An 18601-nucleotide genomic window follows, 5' to 3' on the forward strand; every position below is an offset into this window, starting at 1 on the left:
ATGAATGAGTTTTACTACAACATTGCATAAACAAATTGGTAGATACTCTTCCTTGTGGCCAGTGAAGTGGCATTTTATCTACATAACGTCAAAATTAAGGACAATAGCAAACCTTTACATAATCTTCATTTATCTTACTAACTTATTGAAATAACACATTATTAATAAATGAGATACAAAACGACAGTCACCAACAAAAGTTCTAGCAGCTTAAAAATAAAATCTGTGAGCATATAAAACGCTGAAAGAACACCACGGCTATAAAACCAAGAACAGTTTATTCACTCAATTTGGACAAGCTCTTTCACGTAACTAAAGTACGCTTCTTCAGATCCTTAATTAAAATACAAAAACTACAAGCATTTATATCCATTCACATGACCATAAACAATCAAGCAATTAGTAAATAATCATCATTTAAAATGGAAATCCCTATTTCAACTATTTTAGGGAACGTGCATCTAAAACTGACTTGATATTAATGTTATTGTTTAGTCCTGGAATTAAATGTGCCCTTAATCTAAAAATCCACTTCAATTCTATTCTCAATAAATAATTATTATTATCCCCCTCCCTTGAATTAATTTTAACTTGCTGCAATATTCTAAAGTTAAAACTATGTCCTTCATGTTCTATAATGTGTTTTGCTAGAGCATTTTGTGAGTTTCTGTTCCTAATATCATAATTGTGTTGGTAGATTCTATCTCTTAAACGTTTTATAGTTTTTCCTACATAAAAACTTCTACAATTATTACAGCAAGCAAGATAAATAATATTGACACTGTCACATGTTCCATAAAACCTTGGTTCAAAAACAAAATTAATACAAGGATGCTGAAATACCTGTTCCTTACTTATTAGTTGGCACATATTACATTTCCCACATGGATAAGTCCCACAATATTCATTAGATATTACTATATCTTCTTTTCTATATTTTGTTCCACATAATAATCGCTTTAGATTTTTGCTGTTTCTATAGGCAAAATTCGGTTTTTCACCTATAATATTTCTGGTTTCATCGTCTACTGTCAAAACCTGCCAATTCCTTTTTATTATATTAGTTACTACCCCATTATCTACAGTAAAATTCATGTTAAACCTTAGTTTGCATTCCTTACTTTCTCTATCTCCCTTATTGATATTATAGGTGCATTTTATCTCACTATCTTCACATTCTAAGCTTCCTTTTATTTTCTTTATATCTTTCTCCTTATAACCTCTTTCTACTAACAGATTTTCCAACTTCATCATTTCCTTCTGTTTATCATGGGGAGAGCTGCAAATTCTTTTTACTCTCTTCATTTGTCCCTTAGTTATATTTTTAAACACATGGCTTGGATGCATACTATGACATTCCAAAATACTATTTTTCCAACTATCCTTACGATATAAAGTAGTATTTATTTCTCCATCCAAGTCCCTATATATTGTCACATCCAAAAAAATCAATTTTATTATATGACCAATTCATTGTAAATTTCAAGAAGGATGTTGTTGATTCTAAATATATTATGTATTCCTTCAGTGAAACTATATCCACTTCCCAAAAAATAAGGATGTCATCAACAAAACGTTTAAAAAATATGACATTCTTACTGAAGGGATGTTCTGTTAAAAATTGTTTTTCCCAGGAGTATACAACTAAATTTGCATATGAATTAGCACACGATGTTCCCATCGCCACTCCCCATTGTTGCAGAAATAATTGTTTGTCAAATAAAAATACATTATTCGAAAGTACCATATCTAAAAGGGAGCAAATCAATATAATTTCATTATTTTCCATTCTTCTCATCCTAAGTATATCCCTTATTACTTCTATCCCGTATTAATTAGGAATTACAGTAAATAAACTTTGTACATCTAGTGTAACCATTAAATATTTTTTCTTGCTTAACACCATCATCTTCTCATTTAGAAATTGCAAAAGATCTGTAGTGTCTTTAAGTATATTGGGAATTTCCCTCACTATAGCTCCCAGTTTACTTTCTACATACAAGGAATTTGGTTCTGTTAACCACCTTCCACCATCTACTATTGGTCTCAAGGGTGGTTTTAACAAGGATTTATGTATTTTGGGTAAGCCCTTTATACAAGGTATTACAGGCTTTTCAACTAATAAAAAATTATATAACTGTTCATCTATCTGTCTAGTCATGAGTAGATCATATAAATGATCCTTCACACTTTTAATAATAGTGGCAAAATCACATTGTTGTAGTGGTTTATAAACAGTGTCATCACTTAACATACGATGCATAGAATCAACATAATCATTCATATTCATCACAACTATTGCTCCACCCTTATCGGCGGGTCTAATACTTATAGTTGCATTGTTCTGTAGTGACATCATTGCCATTCTCTCTTCTTTAGTAATGTTATTATAGCCACTTCCCCTTGTTCCATAAAGTTTATCATAAATGTCCCTCTCACACATTTTTATGAACAGTTCAACATGTGTAGGTGGTTTCGGAGTAAAGTTACTTTTTTTCTTAAACGTATTGTCACATAGACGTTTACCACCAGAATCTTTAAACAGCAATTTCAGGGACAGATTACGACCAAATAATCTTAAGTCTGTTAACAAATCACTCACATTCACTCTTGCAGTAGGAATGAATGTAAGTCCTTTATTCAAGACACGCCTCTCATACTCATTTAACGTGTAATCAGATAAATTAACAACCAGGCCCATTACCGTCTCGCCCTTCGGCTCACGTTCTCCATCTCCATGGAGTTCTTTCTCTTCCTTCTCCCTCTGCTCTCCGACCACTGCTGGTATATTCTCTGCCTGACTGGTAATGGTAAAAAACGCTCAATGGTATGCGGTGCAATTTGTTTCGGTCTGGCTCCCATTTCCGTTTGGCGCCTTGCTTCCTGGTTAGGAGGAGGGGTAGAATTTGCTTGAGAGACTGTTTCCGGATTAGATAGTAAAGTGAGATTCACTCCCACTTTTGTTGAACCACCTGACAAATCATTTTTATCATTTTTATGCCGATTGTCAATGTCTGGCAATGAACTGATGGTCTCATTTAATGTCAGTTCATTTCGCACATAATTTTCACTAGTATTGGTGACATCTTTTACTTGTGGTGTTACATCACTTATTACAATGGGAACTTCTGTATTCAGATTTAATTGTCTCCCAGGACTTCTCGACCAAGAGAAGACATCACCAGCAACAAAATCCTGGTGGTCACACTGGATTTTTCGTTCTTTAGTTTGTTTCAACTTATTCTCATAGCAGGTTACATTAATGTACATATTATTCAAAATGTCATCGTATATTCCACCTTGGTATTGTGTTAATATGTCTCTATGTTTGGTGGAAATACGTTGTTTAAGTTCATTTTCAAGCGGTAAAAAATAGTCTATCAGTAATTGAATGTAGCGATAGCTCAAATCTAGATTCAAGCTTTGCCATTTGCTTAATAATTCAGGATGTGCATCACCATAGGAGGGCATGCATAACACTCTTATGCCTCTAGGGACTACACGAAAGTGTAGGCAAGCCTCCATATGCATTCTATGCCACATTAGTCTCTTATATTTATACAAATCATTCTCAATGCCTCTTACCGCCAACAAAAATTCTTGAAAATTGACACCATCATTCAGTGTCAGAGTTGGTTCCATATTATCAATCCTCAGCGCTAAAAGTGGATTTTCAACATCAGGTGATATAACATTGTCCCATCCTACTATCACTTTCTTAGTGGATATTCTGGGTCCAGGTACATACTCCAATTCAATATCTCTTTCTTCTGCCATGTGTAGGTTGCTGTGTGTAAAAGCCAAACAAGCCAAAAGTATGAGATACAAAACGGCAGTCACCAACCAAAGTTCTAGCAGCTTAAAAATAAAAGCTGTGAGCATATAAAACGCTGAAAGAACACCACGGCTATAAAACCAAGAACAGTTTATTCACTCAATTTGGACAAGCGCTTTCACGTAACTAAAGTACGCTTCTTCAGATCCTTAATTAAAATACAAAAACTACAAGCATTTATATCCATTCACATGACCATAAACAATCAAGCAATTAGTAAATAATCATCATTTAAAAGGGAAATCCCTATTTCAACTATTTTAGGGAACGTGCATCTAAAACTGACTTGATATTAATGTTATTGTTTAGTCCTGGAATTAAATGTGCCCTTAATCTAAAAATCCACTTCAATTCTATTCTCAATAAATAATTATTATTATCCCCCTCCCTTGAATTAATTTTAACTTGCTGCAATATTCTAAAGTTAAAACTATGTCCTTCATGTTCTATAATGTGTTTTGCTAGAGCATTTTGTGAGTTTCTGTTCCTAATATCATAATTGTGTTGGTACATTCTATCTCTTAAAAGTTTCATAGTTTTTCCTACATAAAAACTTCTACAATTATTTCAGCAAGCAAGATAAATAATATTGACACTGTCACATGTTCCATAAAACCTTGGTTCAAAAACAAAATTAATACAAGGATGCTGAAATACCTGTTCCTTATAGGTTCATAGGTTCATAGGTTCATACTAGGCTATCTGCCCTAGGGCATTTATAAGCCTAGCCAGAATGTGTTTGGCTTTCGCCACCCATTTTAAATTTATTTTGCTATGCCCTTTTTCGAGGTTAGTATACTGTGCCTCTGTCTAACAGTGACACAGAAGTGATACCCGGGGTAAACCTGTGATCTCCCATCCACTCATCAAGATTCCTCTTGAAGAGAGTCAATGAGGGACTCTGCCTAACCTGGACTGGGATTTTATTCCAGAGTGAAGGGAGCCTCTGGGTTATGAATCTGTCCCTCCAGCATGTCCTATTTATTTCAGTGCTGAGGTTCAAGTCTCTCGAGCGCGTAGCTCGATGGGATTTGGATTTTCTGAGGTGCAGCATGTCCATTAATTCCGGGTTGGACATGGCTTTATACGTCAGGCACAGATCGCCTCTGAACAGGCGGTATGCCACTGAGTAGAGCTGGAGTTTCTTTAACTGGGCAGCATATGGCATCTGTTTGAGCCCTTTGATCCTCTTGGTGAGGTACTTTTGAGGTCTTTCCAGTTGCTGCAGGTGTCTGGTAAGGTACATCCCAAAAGGGGCATTGTACTCAATTATGGGCCTGATGAGGGATGAGTAAAGAGGCACAATGACCTCCCCTGATCTAGATGTGAATACCTTCATGATTAGGTGGGCTATATAAAATGTTTTTCTAACCACTTTGGCTACGTGGTTGTCAAATGAGAATTTGCTATCAACTTGGGTCCCCAGGTCCCTAATTACTTCTTCTGTACTTAATGGATTACCACCTATGTGGTAATTTGTGGGCACTTTGTTTTTGCCAAAGGGGATGACTATACACTTTTTGGCATTTAGCTTGAGGCCATGGCTCTGGCACCAGTTGTCTGTTTCTATGAGGCCCTTTTGGAGGATGCTTGTGTCGGCTGGAGAGTCGATTATGGTGCCCTGTTTGCAGTCATCTGCGAACTTGGTCAGCCACAGTCCTTCCGTGTTGGCCTGTACCTCCGAGAAATATATACCGAACAAGAGAGGTCCCAGGACTGAGCCTTGTGGGACACCACTTGTAACTGGTTTGGAGTCTGACATGGCTCCAGCAATTCTAACCATGTGGGTTCTGTCCTTGAGACATTTGCAATCCATCTAGTGACATAGGGGTTTATATTTAAGCTGGTGAGCTTATCTATAATGCCCGAGTGGGGTATTGTATCGAAGGCTTTTGCGAGGTCTAGGTAGGCTGTGTGGACCACCTTCCCCTCGTCAATGGCCTTGGTGACTGTTTCAAAGAAATCAACCAGGTTTAAGAGGCAGGATCTGCCCTTAACAAAGCCGAACTGGGTAGGATCCAGTGTCTGTAGGTCCCCAATATCTTTATTTATGAGGTCTATGATGATCCTTTCCATAGCTTTGCAGACCAAGCTAGTCAGGCTTATGGGGCGATAGTTTCCAGGATCCATTGAGGCACCACCTTTATGGAGAGGGACCACTGTTGCTGTCGCCACTCTTTGGGCACATATCCTGTAGTAAGGCTGAGATTGAACAATAGTTTTATGTTTGGGTTTAGCTCTTCTTGGAGTTCATGTAGGACGCAGCCTGGGACACCGTCTGGTCCCATTGATGCTGTGTTTTTTGCTTTGGAGAGGGTGGATCTTACCTGCGCATCTGACATGTCAAAGAAGCAACACTCTGCTGGGATAGATATTTGCCCTTTTGGTGAGGGGGGGGGAGAGAAGTTTGCACTGAACCTGTCAGCTAGGATGTTGGCAATGTCTGTGGGTTCAGTGTATTTTTTGTCATTTTGGACTAATTCTGAGCATATCTGGGAATTACCACCCAGGTTCCTAACATAATTAAAGAAAGCCGTGTGATTATCCTTTGTGTCCTGTGCAATTTTTCTCTTGAAGCTGGCCTTAGACAATTTTATGAGTGCCCGTAGTTTTTTGCGAATACTGATCAGTGATGCCTTCCCTTTTTGGGATTTTGCTCTATCATTTAGTAGCTTCCTCCTTCTATTGTATAGTTTGTTTATGGCTGGGGTCCACCAGACAGGACGTCTGCCTTTGGAGGATTTGGTCTTGGTTTTATTTGGGATCGCATGATCCATGCATTCCTGAAGGTGTTCATAGAATGCTTTTATAAAGGATTCTGCAGTCTGGGCCGTATTTTCCACAGGCCCGAGGGTTTTGAAGGATTCCACCTCGGTTTTGAGGAGTGTGAAATTTGCTTTAGAGAAGTTTTTCACTGTGGTTTTCTGGGCAGGGGGTGGGGTCGGGATGTGAATATCCAGTGAGATTAGTTTATGGTCTGATCTTACCAGTGAGGGATACACTTCTGGTCTGGAGCATAGAGTCCCCATGTTGGTGATGATCAGGTCCAGTATGTTTTCTCCTCTTGTGGGAGTGGTAACAAGTTGTTCCATAGCATTTGAATTTATAAATTCTAGGAACCTTTGGGCTAGGGTGTTGGAGCTAGAGTAATGCTCCCAGTCTATGTTTGGGTAGTTGAAGTCGCCCAATATAATGGTGTTTGGAGAGACCTTCATATTTTCCAGTGTTCTCAGGAAGGCCGAGTGGGGTTCCTGGGTTTGGGTGGGAGGTCTGTAGCAGGCTATAAACTAGAAGGCAGTTTTACCCACTGTTAGTTGCCCATGGATAGTCTCTGATGCTTTGTGCTTTGCCACCAACCTGGAGGTGTGGGTATCTTTGATGAATATCGATACTCCCCCTCCTTTTGTGGGTCGGTCCAAGTTTTGGGGCCGAAAAGCATGGTATGAGGTATAACCTGGTAGTGCTGGGGTGCTCTCGGGAGCCCTGAACCAGGTTTCTGTTACTGCACAGATATCGATGTTCTCCATGCTAAGGAGAGTTTTGAGTGCATGCATCTTGAGGTTTAGACTTCTGGCATTGAGTAGCATTACTCTTAGTTTCTTATCCCTTGTGATACCTATGGAGGTGGGTTTGTCTTTTGAGCCTTGCCTAAAAAAGGCACTATGGGGGTAGCAAGTGCCTTTGCCAATATCCAAAAGCCCAGGGGTGACAGGTTCAAGCCATCCCTAGCGAAGCATCGTGGCTTGTCAAGCATATCATCCCAAGCTGACAGGCATTGGATCCCCTTTGAATGACACCAGTATGTAAGCCAATTATTGAAATTCATCATCTTCATATTGTGGCATCATTCTTGGTGAGGGTAAGATGCTACTCAAGGTCAGGGTCATACCGGCCTGGGCTACATGCTCAGAGAGCTCCTTTATGTCTCTTTTCATGTAGTCCAGGGAGGTACGTCTCAGGTCATTCACACCAGCATGGTCAATGACTGAGTCATATTTGTACTTGCCTTGGAGTGACCTGAGTGCTTGTGTTATGTGGCGGATCCTAGCGCCCGACAGGCTGCTCACCGTGACCCTCTCCTTGTTCAGCCTGGTGAGCGGGACGTCAGTGTGCCTGACGATAGCCACCTATTACAAGTGTATCAGGTGTGTTGTTTAGTCTTAAGGGCTGTGACTGTTTGGCACACTGGCTTTGTGAGATATGTGTTGCACGTGTTTTGTTTTGGGGTAGCAGTTGCTTGGGTGTCTGCTTTGGAGGTCTCTGCTGCTTAGGCAGATCTTTATTTAGAGCCTCCGAGTATGTTTTTGTGTGATTATATGTTTGGTTTGCTGTCGTGGTAGGTCTATGTGAGACTGGAATTGTAGTGAGTGTGGTTTCCTTCTCCTCCTGACTGGTTATGCCAGTACTGAGTTGAGACAGCTTAGCCTCCAGTTTGGCTATATGGTTGCATCTCTCACATGTGTTGGAATTTGTTGGGAGGAGGAGAGGGTTGTCTGTGTACATGAGGCAGTTGTAACATTGCCTCAAGATTCCCAGATTCACCAGCTGGACTGGAGAGGAGATTGACAACTGAACTTTGGACATGCTAGAATAATATTGGGAATTCCTTAATAATTGAAAACAAGGGCCAGTGGGGAGTGAGGGTGTAGTGCTTTTAATTTTTAGTGCTGACTTATATAATTGCTTTAGTGAGCAAGTGCCAGGTAACTTAAGTGCAATGTGTTACAGGTAACTTAAATGCAAAAACGACAAACAGTAACTTTCTTTCAAGTGAAACAAGGAAATAAGTACAGTAAGCAATGCAGATATCACTAGTGATCCACAGAAGCGCTGAGAAGCCGCGTATTAGGTGGAATTAGCGTTCCAGGGAAATAACAAGCAAACAAACAACAAGCATATAAACAAAGCTAGATTCAGCAGGCCTGGATCTAGTCTATGCTACAGCAAACAAGGTGTACCAATTTCAGTAAGATACAGTTCAAATATTCAGGCACTATAAACCTTTAACCAGAAATTCCCAGCTTATTAGTTGGCACATATTACATTTCCCACATGGATAAGTCCCACAATATTCATTAGATATTACTATATCTTCTTTTCTATATTTTGTTCCGCATAATAATCGCTTTAGATTTTTGCTGTTTCTATAAGCAAAATTCGGTTTTTCACCTATAATATTTCTGGTTTCATCGTCTACTGTCAAAACCTGCCAATTCCTTTTTATTATATTAGTTACTACCCCATTATCTACTGTAAAATTCATGTTAAACCTTAGTTTGCATTCCTTACTTTCTCTATCTCCCTTATTGATATTATAGGTGCATTTTATCTCACAATCTTCACATTCTAAGCTTCCTTTTATTTTCTTTATATCTTTCTCCTTATAACCTCTTTCTACTAACATATTTTCCAACTTCATCATTTCCTTCTGTTTATCATGGGGAGAGCTGCAAATTCTTTTTACTCTCTTCATTTGTCCCTTAGTTATATTTTTAAACACATGGCTTGGATGCATACTACTGACAACTTTCACACCCAACAAATATGAGAGAAGGAGAGACAGAAATTATTTTAAAGGCCACAGCTTTGAACATTTTACAAACCTTGCTTTTTCACAACGTCTGTATTGAAGAACTTGTAACTGGATTAACAAATGCATTTACCAGCTTAAAGTTCAAATTCATGTCTATGTCACTGTTTGTTTTTCAAAGCACTTCCCTGCAACATGACATCTAACATGTATAATGAAATTATAACCAGATGAATAACACAGAACATAGGAAACATATCTGCAATAATAACACTTCAAAGTCGTGTTCAAACACTGCATTAAAAATAATGAAAACAAGTAGCAAATATTGACAAAGATGACTCACATTGCCACTCTAAGCAGGTGAGTAACTATATAGCATGCATCCGTATGTAGAAATCGCATCCTGTTTACCAACCATTAATAAAATATATAAAAAACATTCTTCAATAGTCATAAAACAATCAAAGCACTCACTGTTCACCAAAACCCCAAGAGCCATAATAAATAAAACAACCAAATGCTGATAAAAGATAACAACTAAAGTAATATTGTACAAAATGATCCTTGTGATTTATATAAAGTCACCTGAAGATTCAGTGCAAGCCATCACAATCTTCATGGTATGTAACCAAAACTCAAGTACAGAAAGCCCTAACAGTGACAAAAAGCACACAGTTGGTGGTCTACTTTTATTTTATTTTGAATTTGTTAAATGGGAAGGAACACTGATCCCACTGGACCTATTTCAGTCTCATCCCGCTAAAAATACAATAGTTACATGACCTTATATACAGAGTGCATGATAAAATGCAATATATACTGCTCTACCTGATATTGTCGAAATTCCACTTCATCGAACTTTAGAAACACAAGATGACTTTGCCGAAAATGGACTTTATTGAACGTTCACATCACTGGATTACTCTGGGAAAGGAGACACTTGACCACCATTGCAAAACAAACACACCAAAGTATATCAAACTCACCCAAGTGACAGGCTTCAACCCCCACACCCCCTAACTAAATATATCAACTCCGAGATCGCACTATAGCGGGGAAAAGGATAAATCTCCCCATGGTGGCCAAGTGTATCCTTTCCTGGAGGAAAACTCCAGTGATGTGAACGTTCAGTAGTCCTTTTTGGGCAAAAGAGTCATCTTCGTGTTTCTAAAGTTCGATGAAGTGGAATTTCGACGATATCAGGAAAACCCCATATATACATATATTACACCAATTGCCAATGTCATGAGCCTGTGTTTATTTTTTTGTCATTTTCTAACTTTTAATATAAATTGCTGACAATTGCCAAAGTCATGAGCCTAAGTATACGTTTTTGTTAATTTTCTGACCAATTAGGACTTGCACAATACAAGTGCTCATTTTCAGGTGCTTCTTTACAGAGAAACTATAGCAATGGTAACTGAAGAAATCAGACCCAGAATAATAAACAAAAGCCTGTTAAAAATTGTCCTATACTTCCACGGAGATTTGGCAATTATTTATTTGTAACTTTACTAATCTTATATAATTAAGCTATTTGTTTTAAGTCTGTACTCTGTAAGACCACATCTTATGGAATGTTGCACTGTCATTACAGCGTTCAATCATAAACAATGATTTTACACCCCAACTTCAAAAATCACACAGCAGCTGCAAAATGACTCAAGCAATGATGCAGTGATAGGGTTATGACAGATAAATATTAATTTACAGCACTCTGTCTCAAACAGCTGCATTTATTTTCTTGAATCCATGGCTCATAACTTTAACAATGTCTTGTAATATAAAGTAGAAGCTAAAAAAAAATATTAATTTCCTTAGATGATGTGATGAATGAGGCAACATTCATATTTGAAATCCAGGCACAAATGTGTTTTTTATTACTTCAAAAGCATGTGGAACCTTTGGTTGGGGAACTACTGTATATAAAAATAGTATCAGGGTAATGTTAAGAGGAGGTAATTTTAACATAACATAACATAATATATGTAGAAAAAATGAGATGCCCATTTTATAAGTAAGATACCTGAAGGTGTGTATGGCACTGCTAACACAATACCAGTGGTATTATGGTTATAGCCATACCATGAGTACATGCTTGTGCCTTATACATATTACTGGCTCTAGCAACTAGTGGGGGCTCTTCTGTTAAGATTCTGCCTCTGTTCAGGTAACAGGATATTCCAGCATTTTTTGATACAGTTTTTGCTGTGTGTGATAAGCTAATGTTACTCAGAACAACAGAATTTTACTACAGTAACGTGACATGCGACCCCCTCCCCCTTTTTAGTAATGCTACAACTAATACAAACAACTAAAAATTATATTTCAGCATTAGTTTCTTACGTTATCACTGTATCTACCTTGGTACAGATCGTTGAGTGAACTATTAACACAGGAAGATGAGCCACTCTGTTTTTTTTTTGTTTGTTTGGGTTTTGTTTTTTGTTTTCTTTCTGATCTCAAGATGTGTACAAACCTAAATAGTAACTGTCAAAAGTTTGAAAACATTTTTTACTACTAATTTGGGACTTGGGTTTTCCTTTGTTTTGGATTTGAAAAATGGGGGCCAAACACTAGCTTTCCAGTTTGATTGACAGTCAACACTCATTGATTGATTACTTTAGCCTCTTACATCATCTACCCCCATCTTGACCCAATGACACTGCTTCCTCTCTCAGGAGACTGGTTACTTGCCCTTCTACCTGATCCCTCCCAGTTTCGGGTCTATGCCCATTTATCAAAGAAAATATCATCAAATGGCTAAATATCGTACGGAAAACATCAAAACAGTGCATTACAGAACACATCTTACTTTGAAGATAAATTAATCAAATGGCCTCAGTTGGCCAACATCACGAAGATAACCAACGAAGTTGGGAGGCCATGCCCCTCACACACCCCCTAACTATATATACCAAGTCCATGATCACACTACAGTGGGGAATAGGGCAAATTTAAAAGGTTTCCCTCACTTACCTTATGCATCGCGATACTTCCTGGTTGTTGGCCAACTATGGCCATTCGTTGAATTTATTTTCGAAGTAAAATGTGTTCGGTAATTTCCTTTGTCTATGTTTTCCGTATGATATTTAGCCATTCGATAATATTTTCTTTTGATAACCAGACATAGACCCTCCCAGTTTCCAAACCATTATCTAGCCAAGCACAGAGCTATCTAGCCCTCTGTTGCATTGACTTCACCACCTGGAGTATGAAGAGAGGAAGAATCTGAACAGAAGAGCCCTCACTAGCTGCTAGATCCAGGAAGAGATTTGATAGTGAAGACCTCAGACTGGAACACAAAAGATCCACACTGTGAGGCCAGGGCACTCTCCTCCTTACTGTGCTTACCCCACAGCCATCAGATATAGATGTTCTAGGTACTTGGCCTGCATTTAACAAGATTTCTGTAATCTGCAGTACAGTAAAAACTGTTATCCCAGGGCTCCACTCCACAATGCTCAATTCTTTACACCATAGACACTGTTTACCTATGCTCAAAGAAGGTCTGAGCTACTTATTTTTGTAAAGGTTTTGCATAGTCTGCAGTTTACCACCTAGTGGAGTTTTTGCTCCATAATGAAAAAAATTCTATACAAAAAGTTCTGAGGTTGCAAACTATCCTTACATTTCATCCTACTTTGGCACATCCATGATCTATGTAAAATCAAGCACTGTGACTTATTTCCACTGTTAGATATTTCTCTGGATGGATATATTCTTCAAAATATTGAAGTTGATTAGTGTGGCTGTAAATGACTACCTTCCCTGCATAGACAAATGTCTGTTTTCAGTAGAAAGAACAGGCACTGGTCACATAAAGCATGTATGTGAGCCTCTAAAATCAGGTACTGTAGGAAGACTTAAATATGCCAAGGTTAGAGGCAGATGAGGCTCAACAACTAGCAGTTAAGATAGGAGGAGATGAGATAAACATGATGATGTATAACCAATTTACAGGAAAGTCTAAAGGAATAGATGGTTTTCCAGGGGAATTTTGGATGTTAGGGGGAAGAAAGTGATAAAGATCTGGAAGGTTTTGTTTAACCATATTTTAAAAGGAGGGGAGGTACCAACATCCTGGAAAAAACCTATGGTAGCTGTAATACCTAAAGACAGTAAACAGCCATCTGATTCTACTTCATACAGGCTCATTTCAATTCTAAACCAGGACTATGAAATGTTTATTTTGATAATGGCTAAAAGAATAGCAACGGTAATGCCAACATTGATAGATATGGACCAATATGGTTTTGTGGAGGGGAGGCAGAAATTTGACAACATTAACAGAACAACAATGATCCTGCGAGAAGAAGAATGAAAACATATCACTGTCATTGGTGGGTCAATGAAAACATATCACTGCCATTGGTGGGTCAATGAAAACATATGACTGTCATTGGTGGGTCAATGAAAACATATGACTGTCATTGGTGGGTCAATGAAAACATATGACTGTCATTGATGGGTCAATGAAAACATATGACTGTCATTGATGGGTCAATTAAAACATATCACTGTCATTGGTGGGTCAATGAAAACATATGACTGTCATTGGTGAGTCATTCAACAGAGTAAGCTGGGATTTCATGAGGAGAGCAATGGAATCATTTGCATTTCCTGATGCAACAATAAGATTAATTAGAAGAATATATGAGGGATCAGAGGCAAAAATCAAAGTGGAAGGGTTCTTCTCTAAGTTGTATCTGAACAGAGGAAGCAGGCAAGGTTGTCCTCTTTCCCCTTTGTTATTTGCACTGTATTTAGAACCAATGACAACGAAAATAAGGGACTCAGAAATTCAAGGATATAATTGCTGTGGTGTTCAAGAAAAGTTGGCAGTTGCAGATGATATTATTTTGTACCCAATGGACCCAGAAAAGGACATCTCAGTGCTGTAGAATATTCTGATACAGTTTTGGGATTTTTGGGATATAAAATTAATGAAGATAAAAGAAAGCCTATCGCTATAAACTATGTACCCACACATGAATTGATCCAGCAACACCCATATTTTTGGGGACATAAAATGAAGTATTTAGGAGTGTGGATTAAAAAGGATACTGTGATAGCAACTAACGATATGTGGGAAGAGACAAAACAAAAGATAACACAAAAACTGAGAAACTGGAAGCTCTTGTTTATGGATATGGATAGCAAGATACACAGTAAAATGTTATAAATCCCTTTAGTTTCATACACAGGTCAGGCATATTTTTATCAACCACAGGAAAAGTTGTGGATAGTAATTAATAATGAGTTGAATGATTTTATTTGGGAGGGGAAGAGGGCAAGAGTCAAGTGGGATAAGTTGATCCTCCCAACACAAGAAGAAGGTTTAAGATTACCTGATTTTAAGGGCTATTTTAGAGTTACAAAGTTAAGGCTCTTACACATAACACAAGCAAAAAGCTACAGTTCAAAACGGAAAGGGATGATGATAAAGCAGGAGTATAATCAAGAAATAAGGAAAGAGTGGGAGTTTTGACACCGATTCTTAAGGAGAATAACAGTCCTACAGAATTAAATATTCATAAAGTAGAAAAAAGTATACTATAAACTAAGTCCACAGTTAGCGGTACAGAGAACAGACAAGAGGAGTCTGGAATTTACTGAACAAAGCTGGTAAAGGAAACAAGGTATTTAGAACAAATATCTTGGGAAGGAAAGTTAACAAAATGAGAAGAGGACACAAAAACATTTAGATTGCAGGCTATTGCTTGCCTTCCTTATCAGGGATTGATATCAGATTATAGACAAGGGGAAAGGGATAGAGGAATCCTAAATGAAAGATATGCATTGGTTGAGTTTTAAATGAATCGAGAACAGAAACTGCTGTTAAAAAGGGACATTTAGTAGGGCATATAAAATATTACACAGTAACTATAGGATTCAACCAGAAGAGGTCAGAGAGATTAGATATGGTCAGACATATGTATTGCTGACAAATATGCAACAAAGTCTAAAAGATTTATGATTTTTGATTGGAAGCATTTACATAGATACTTTTATACCCCAAGCAGACTCCAAAGAATTTTTTCCCTCAGGCAGATGGCAAATGTTGGATGTGTGATGGGGAAGAAAGAGGTAACTGGGAACATATTTTTGTGAGTGTAATGAGTTGGCAGACTTTAACAAAATTCCTTGCACAGTACTGTGTCAGTAGTAATGGGCAAGCAAGCGAGTGCAGTTAAGGAAATTATTTTTTGCGCTGGGATACAGGATCTGAATTGTCTAGACATAGTAAGTCCTTGTTGAGTTTAATTCTGGTGGCTGACAAAAAAGCAATTACTAGAAAATAGAAATCAAAATCTAAACCAACTATACCTGAAGTAGTGAATATTGTAACAGAGACACAAAAAAAAAACAGGCTGTGAGATCTTTAGAAAAGGGTAGGAATAAATTAAATAGAAAAAAACGGAAATTGTGGGAACAAAACATGGAAAATCATTTTGGAGGAGGAATGAGGTTTAAGAGAAAGCAGTAATAGTTTTCATAATATATTTCAAGGAATATGAGCCCCAGAAGGGCAGGCACAGCCTTTCATATTACATGTGATACAAACAGATTAATAAAGTCTGTCAATAGCCTCAAAAAAGCAGGCATTTTCAATGATCAAACTGTGAACCACTCTACAGACCACTCTATTACATGAACTTTATGAAGCTCCGGTTTCTTAAAAGTCCCTTCTATCTGGACAGAATTCTACACCTTACATATACACAAGGGAGGTAACTCTACTGACATTTCAAACTTCAGACCTATCGCAATCCTCTCTTCACTATCAAAAATACTGGAAAAATGTATACATAAGCAGATCATGCAATACCTACTACAGGAATCCTTGCTCACACCCACCCAGCATAGCTTTTGCCCTAAGCACAGCACTTCGACTGCTATAATAGCCTTCACTAACACTATCTCACAAGCCAGGGATAACAATAAATGTGTTTCTTGTCTATTCCTGGACCTCTCCAAAGCCTTCGATACATTCTCTCACCCTCTTCTACTATCCAAACTGTTGTCTAACCTCAACTTCTGTACCTCTACTATTACCTGGTTTACCAGCTATCTCACTGACCGCCTGCAACATGTGAAATGGCTCTCTGCTCTATCCCCTCCTTTACCAATAAAAATGGGTGTCCCCCAAGGATCCATCCTAGGCCCATTACTTTTTAATATCTTCACTAATCTCCTACATACCTCCTGTCCTCTGTCATCCCTTATTCAATATGCGGATGAGTCTACAGTCATCACCATTGCAGAATCTCCCGCTGACCTTATCTCTGCTACTCAAGCATCTTTCAACTCAGTAGACTCCTGGCTCTGTGACAATCAGCTAATACTTAACCCTTAAAAACAAAACTCCTACTCCTTCTTCCTAAAAACCTCATCCACCTTAAATCATCCTTTTCAATACTCTCCCTTAATAACACATCCATCATAGCTGAAACTAGCACAAAACTACTAGGAGTAACAATAGATGACCAACTTGAATTTGACTCACATATAAATAACTGTATTAAAAAGACACAGCAAAAACTGGGCCTTCTCTATCAAAACAAAAGGTTTCTTACAAATAAAGCAAGAGTTACCCTGTCTCATTCATACCGACTACCCAATCTATTGTATAGCTGTCAAATTCTCACTAATCTCAACCCCACACTACTAGCAAAACTAAAATCCAGCTATAACAAGGTTGCAAGATTCACTGCCCAACAAACTTATAAATCTCACCATTGGCTTGAACTATCCCACTCACTCTTTCACTCTCAACTACAGATAACCCATACAGTTCTATACCAGCAATCCTTCTGTCCTAGCCTATCCTCTTTAATCTCTCAATACTCCCCTACCAGGTCCTTACGTAGCTCTGACCAAAACCTATTACAAATATACAAAGCTAAAACTAATTTGGATGCAATCTCTATAGCTCCAATCCTTCTATAGCATGGGATAAAATGCCATTAGAAATCAGGTCACTAATCAATTCAAAACTGCAACCAAAGAATACCTAAAAGCACACCGTTCTCCCCTTGTTATCATCCTCCATAAAGTACATACAGTCCACTTGCTAAACTCTACCTTACCATTCACTATCAGTATGTCCTCCTTTACCTTGACGATGAACTATTTATTTATTATTTATTTATTTATTTAACATTTGTTGACCGGGAATGTCCGACTAGGTTCCACAGAGCCTGTTTTCAGCGGAGGCCCGGGGAGAAATGCTCCAGATGCATGTCTTTGGAATTTTTTATTAGAAACTATAACCTCTGCATACTATTTACCATTACATCTACAGATCTCATTTCCTCTTCTGATCTCAATTTTTTATTAGAAACATTTACTGTTACTTATAATTATTGCTGCTTTTTATGAATTGTTGTCTTATATTGTTTAATGCTTATATTTCAAAATAATGAAGCTTCTTAACTAATTACCTCTGTATTAACTAATATACTTTTCTATGTAACTACTGTGAAATTCTAATGCCTTTAAAGACTTATATACTGTTGAGTTTTTCTCCCTGGGCTTCCGCAGAAAAAGGACTATTCAGCTCAGTCGGACCATCCCGGTCAAGAAATGTAAAATAAATAATAATAATAATAATAAATTAAATATAGTTCTATAGTAGTTGTTTATGGTGTGTTGTCATACTTAAATTCTCCTTATTTATGTTTGTTAAAAATAAAAAATAAATTCTTCAAGTCAATATGAGGTTTCACAGGCTGTTGGGCTGGTAAACACTCATGGGTCCTTCAGGAATATTCAAATAAGGACTAACATCTAAACTTTAAGATTGGTTCCTTGTTTTTCGATCTCCCAGATGTTCCTCCAATCGGCTCCCCTGGATCTTCCCATCATTGCTTTTAACTGCCTTTAAATAACCAAACTGTTGAATGTAATGGATTAGAACAAGAACGCTTATACATCGATCTACTTAACTGAATAAACTACTTGAAACTTCAACAAAGCATCTTTATTCCTCCTGCAGGCAGGGCGTCAGAGAGAGAGTGTCTCCTAGATCTGTGAGCTAAAGTGATTTTATCTGGACTAATCCTTTGTACTCTGTTTCAGGACTGGGGACATATCAGATACCCTTTTTTCTCCCTTCCATTCAACAAAGCAACTAGGCCTTTAGCTTGTACAGTAAGGCAGAACCTTTTAATTAGTGGAATGTGGTTAATAAAGGGAAATCATACAGTATGCTTGCTTGCTGATGACAT

This window comes from Protopterus annectens, chromosome 7.part0, assembly GCF_019279795.1.
Source record: "Protopterus annectens isolate FY-2018-M chromosome 7.part0, PAN1.0, whole genome shotgun sequence".
Classification (NCBI taxonomy): Eukaryota; Metazoa; Chordata; order Ceratodontiformes; family Protopteridae; genus Protopterus; species Protopterus annectens.